Here is a 6,000-nt window from a genome sequence, read left to right as displayed (position 1 = left end):
AAGGTCACGCTAAGAATCGAGAGTGCCATGACATTGCCTGTTGAAAAAAATGTGATAGAGGTTGAAACATTAGCTCCAAAGATGGTCGAGAAGGGGAGTGCAAAGGTCAGGGAGTACCCTAACCTAAAACATCAACTCGAGGCCATCAAAAATGTCAAGGAGTGGGTAAAAGAAGCCCAGGAGCACCTAAATGATGTTGAGCCCATATTGGAAGAGTCAATGATCTCTCAAGCTTAAGCACACCAGTCTCACCTCCACGACCAAAATTGAGAGATGTGATTGTACCATAAGCAGTGCTGCTTAGATGGAGTTTAAACACTATGGGCCAGCAAACCAGTCAAATCCATTGCCCAAGAAATGCAGAGTTAGGAGAGACGCAAGCTGCTAATGACCTCCTCACCATGCTAGTGACCATCCTAGTGACTCTAAGCCTAGGAGATCTGCTTAGGCAGCATCCGACGCTATGGCAAGAACTGAATCAGTGGGTTGAAGGACCAATGGAGCAAGGGGCAGCTAATCTACACGATCATGACACGGTAACTTAGATGCCTAGTCTGACATTGTACTCGATGCCCAAGTCCTTGCACGTCAATGCTTTTTGGGAAGGCGTCAAAATGCATGTAGTCTTACTGGTACTAGCTCTAGGAGACACCACAAGAAAGGGAATTGTAGACATATGAGTAGGAGTTAGTGTGCTGAGCCGCTACACAATACTCCAGGACTGGGGTAACCCACTTGTTGAGAATTCTAGGTTCGATGTCACCCTAGCCAATGGAATGAAAGTGCGACCATTTGAAGTGTTAAAGAACTGGCCATTGAAGATCGTAGGAATCCAATTCTCTGTTGACTTTATAGTCATGAAGGGAGTGGACTATGACATCCTATTAGGCCGATTGTGGATGAGCAACGCACAAGTCATAGAAGATTGGGGCAATGATTTAATCTTCCTAGGCAACCAAACGAAAGTGGTAGGTTAGAGATGGATACTTTGAGGAATACACCAGTCGACTTAGATGCCATCCCCACTATGCTGAAGGGTGACATACAAATTAGAAAATCTTATGGGCCACTAACCAAATATATCCCCTATCCCAAAGATGAGCGAGATTGGATGTACATGCTCCTCACGATAGATCTGCCATTCTTAGATAGTGAGAAGTATGAGCAAGCTCATAAGACAAGTGATAAGCCCAAAAATACACCCTTAATGCTAGTTTACATGATGGCCAAAATCTTGAATGGACGATCCAACCCCGTTGAACTCCACATCCCAAATAACAAGTGAGAACTCTTAGAGATTCTAGAATAGCTGACAAGCAAGCTAGCTCTAAATCTAGCCGCTAACCTCAAACATCTCCAAGGTGTTGTCAAGGAAGAAATAGACAAGCTGCTAAGGGTAGGATTCATTTACAAGATTGAGCACACTGATTGGGTCTCACCCATAGTGATGGTACTAAAAAACAATGGAAAGATCAGAGTGTGCATCAACTACAAGAAGGTAAATGCTGCTACCAGGACAATTATCCATTGCCATACACTGAACACATGCGTGAGAGAGTAGCGGGCAAAGAGGCCTACAATTTTTTGGACGGCTTCTAAGGATACAATCAGGTGCAAGTGCACTCTGATGACAAGTACAAGACCGCATTTGCCACTGAGTGGGATGTCTTCGCCTACATAGTCATGCATTTTGGGTTGACTAACGCACCTACTACTTTTCAAAGGCTCATGTGTGCAATATTCAAGAACATGCTTTGGAAAGAGTTAGAGGTCTTTGTTGATGACTTGTGTGTTCACTCCAACTGGAAGGAACACTTAGACAAACTCCAAGCAATCTTTGAACAATGCAGACTATATCGTCTCTCATTGAACCCCTTAAAGTGTCAGTTCTAGGTAAAGCACAGACGCATCCTAGGGCATGTGGTGTCTAAGAATGGAATTATCACTTCCTTCTAGAAATTCAGGGTTATTGTCGATCTTCCACCCTCAACCGATTACAAGGGAGTTCAATGCTTCCTTGGCCATATAGGGCACTATCAACGACAACTTGTGCTAAACTATGCAATTGATAGCTAGATCCATGTACAATAAGCTACTGATGATACTATTTGAATGGACCCAGGCATGCATGTGAGGAATCGAAGAAGGCTCTATAACCACCGCATCAATCTTAAGGGCCCCAGACTTAAACATAACCTTTCATGTTCATATTGACACTTTGAAATTTGTAGTGGAAGTTATGTTGTGCCAACCTAGTGACCACAATCTAGACTATCCAGTGAGCTTTGTTATTAGACAACTCACGGATACAGAAATAAATTACTCCATAACCAAACGAGAGGGGTTAGCCATGGTGTTTGTCGTAAAGAAATTTTGGCATTATCTTCTAGCTATGCCCTTTATTTTCTTTGTTGGCCATCAATTCTTGCTATATCTAGTAAATAAACCTTGCGCTACATGACACATAGCTCGATGGTTACTTTTGCTTCTCAAATTTGACTTCTCAGTCGTCGTACGCAACGTTACAATATCAAGCTCCCATTACTCTTCAGTCAGTCTATCTTTATGTGTGTGACTGACATTAGCTGAATACAGTTATATACATGTGTGACATTCAATAAGTCGGTGTAGTCAGTGACTTGACCACAGTTAGTCTTGGTTAGTCATACCTATGTGTGTAAGTCTCTTTCAATGTATATGATGGAAGAATAATGGAAGAAGAACAAGAATGAGCTGAGGCTCATCTTTTGCTCCACTCTGTCTCTCTCCCTCTCTTCCAACATGTTATCAGAGCCTAAATGCCTGAATCTTGAAGACTTGGCAGTGGCCATTTGACATCAAGACATCATATTTGAAGGAAACATCATCAAAGGAGACTGTGCCTGCAACCCATTTTTTTCAGAAGCTATATCTTGCTACATGCATGGTTTTTGGAGAAACGGCCCATAATCTTGATGATTTCGACATGGTCTTCAACTTTGCAGAAGAAAGCTTTTTCAAATTCCTCACAGATTTTGAGATATTCAGCACAGACCTATGTAGACTAGTTGTTTACTACAATAAACAGCAGGTGATAGCATCATTGCTTGACTAAGAGCTCATCTGTGAGCTTGAAGAACTGATTACAGATCTGAAATAATAGTGGTCTACTGTATAAAAACAAACTATAGCATGTATGCACCTGTGACATGAGATTGGAGATCTCAAACTTGTTAAGGAGTACCATTGAAGCATAAGTATATGCTGGGAAGTCATATGGACTTGATGTCATGCATTGGAGCTAAGATTTTATGCTGAAATTATTCAAATTTGAAATTTTTTTAATGGCTAGAAACTGCCACTGAATGTAGGCAACAAGCATTTTCTCTTACTGAAGCATTACATGTCATTTTGGAGCTCCCGTCATTTGTATGACTTGACATATGTATGTTGGCTACTTGTAAGACTAAAGAGAGCATTGGATGTAGCTAATGATTGAAATCTGGAGATGAAACAAATGCCTTGATATCTACTTGGCTGGTCATTTAAAGAAAATGCAATATATGACATTGCCTCTCTATACTCCTGAAGAAAATAGCATCATTTGTCACTTAAGATCTCAAAGGAGTTGATTTCCTAAATGACAAGGTGCCTAATGCTGAGATTCAGCAATCACACTCACTAAACAGCCTCTTTGTATGGAGCTTCAGGGCCAAGGACATGCAGGCTAACCTATCCCATATGCACATTGGTGCCTACTGCAGTTTCCTACTTTCCTATAAAGCATTGTACTTGCTTCCTTTTCTTAATGCAATGATAGTACTCTTTTCTTTTCAGTGAAGTATCAATGTCATTGTCCACATACACAAGATTGTGTTTATGAGTCTAAGTCTCAATCTTGGAACCTAATTCACTTGTGTAACAAAGACTGTCTTTGTCTTCTCCATCATGAGTCCACACTTCTCCTTCCATCCACCATAACTCACTGCCATGCTCTAGATCCCACATGTTTCTCAACACCTAAATGTCAAGTTGCAGGTTTTAGACTACATATTCTCTTCACTATAGTAAGAATACATGAGATAGAGATACAGTGCTTGCAGAGTCTATGTATTGACTATAACACCTACGGGTTATCCCACATGCTTCTGGATGTTTCAGAGGTTGTAAAGGGCTAAAATACCCTATTTCTTTGGTGTAGAAAATTATTACAAGAAAATGTCTCGAAGTGCAGGAAATTGTCCTGAATTGCAGGAAACAGTCTTAAATTGCAGGAAATTGTCTTGAATTGTAGGAAACTACCCTGAATTGCAAGAAACGGTCCTGAATTGCAAGAAATTGTCCTGAATATCAAAAAACTATCATGAATTGCAAGAAACTGGTCCTAAACTGTAGGAAAAGGAGTCAGATACTTACAAGTTGTGAACATCACTGAATACCTAAGCTACAACTATGGCAAATGCTCAAGGCATTGACAATATCACTCAAATTCCCTAGAGGTAGAGGAGGATCTTGGCAATCGAATGATCAGTCCAACAGGGACAAGGACTATCATTATTGCAGTAGATATGGGCATATAGCCAAATATTGTCATAAAAAGTAGGCTGACATGAAAGCAAGGGTAGACAGCATGGAAATTATGCTTCATCTAGCAGAATTCCTGATGATCAAGGTGACAGGTTGTTTGCCATGCAACATGTGTCTAAGAATGCATCTAGGCAAAACAGAGATGAGAGATGGTACATTGATTCAGGGGCTTCAGATCATATGACACCCCATGGAGAATGGTTTGATGAGATGGTTGCAGGTTTGCATGGACATGTTTCGTACTGGGGATGACACCCAACATACTATTCAACATAAAGCAGTTGTACCTTTGTTGATGCCTGATGGCAAGAAAAAGAGCCTGCATGATGTACTACATGTACCTACAATAACCAAGAATCTTTTATCACTTGGACAGATGGAAGAACAGAATTTGTAGGTGAGATTTAATATAGATGGATGCTTTGTTGAATAATATGGTAACAGCTGCAAATTGATTGCTTGAGATCGAAGAGATGGAAAAATGTTTGCTCTTGATGCATCAATTCCAGAATTGAAAGCAGCCATGTTTGCACATGATGGTGGTGTTATACGGGATGTTGAGATATGGCATAAGTGGATTGGATATGTGAATGTACAAAAGTTGAAATCTATGCAGCAGAAGGAGATTGTGCTTGGACTGCCTAAGTTCAAGTATCATGACTTTGGACATGTATGTGATGCGTGTCATTTTGGAAAGAAAACACAATTTCCATTTATGAGACATGTATGGAATAGCTCACAACCCTTGCAATTGGTACATTCAGATGTATGGGGTCCATCTCATAATGCTTCGTTTGGTGGTGCTCATTACTATGTATCCTTCATTGATGATTTCAATAGATACACTTGGCTTTACATTCTGAAACATAAGGATGATGTGTTTGGTGCATTCAAGGTCTTCAAAAAGCATGTTGAAAATGAGTTGAGTTGTAAAATTTCATGTCTTAGATCAAATGGAGGTGGAGAATATGTCTCTAATTACTTTGATAGGTACCTTGCTAAATATGGGATCAGAAGACAATTAACTTTTAATATACACCGCACAAAATGGTGTAGCAAAAAGGAAAAATAGGATATTGATGGATTGGGCAAAAACTATGCTGAATGAGAAGAGTTTACCAAATGGTTATTGGGCTAAAACTATAGTGACTATTGTCTATGTGTTGAATAGAACCCCTACAGCAGGGATTCATGATGTAACTCCATATGAGAGGTTGTATGGTCATAAGCCTGACATTTCACACTTGAAGGTATTTGGCAACATTGCATATGTGCATGTTCCTGATGAAAAGAGAAAGAAATTGGATCCTACAATTGTCAAGAGTGTGTTCCTTGGTTATGCACAAGACCAGAAAGCTTACAAGTATTATGTACCATCTACACATGAGTTGTTGATTAGCAAAGATGTTGTTTTTGATGAGTTGGCATTGTGGT

This window comes from Lygodium microphyllum, chromosome 8 (assembly GCF_053477565.2).
Source record: "Lygodium microphyllum isolate KBCC chromosome 8, Lygodium_microphyllum_v1.1.10, whole genome shotgun sequence".
NCBI lineage: Eukaryota > Viridiplantae > Streptophyta > Polypodiopsida > Schizaeales > Lygodiaceae > Lygodium > Lygodium microphyllum.
Note: the sequence above shows the minus strand (reverse complement) of the source record.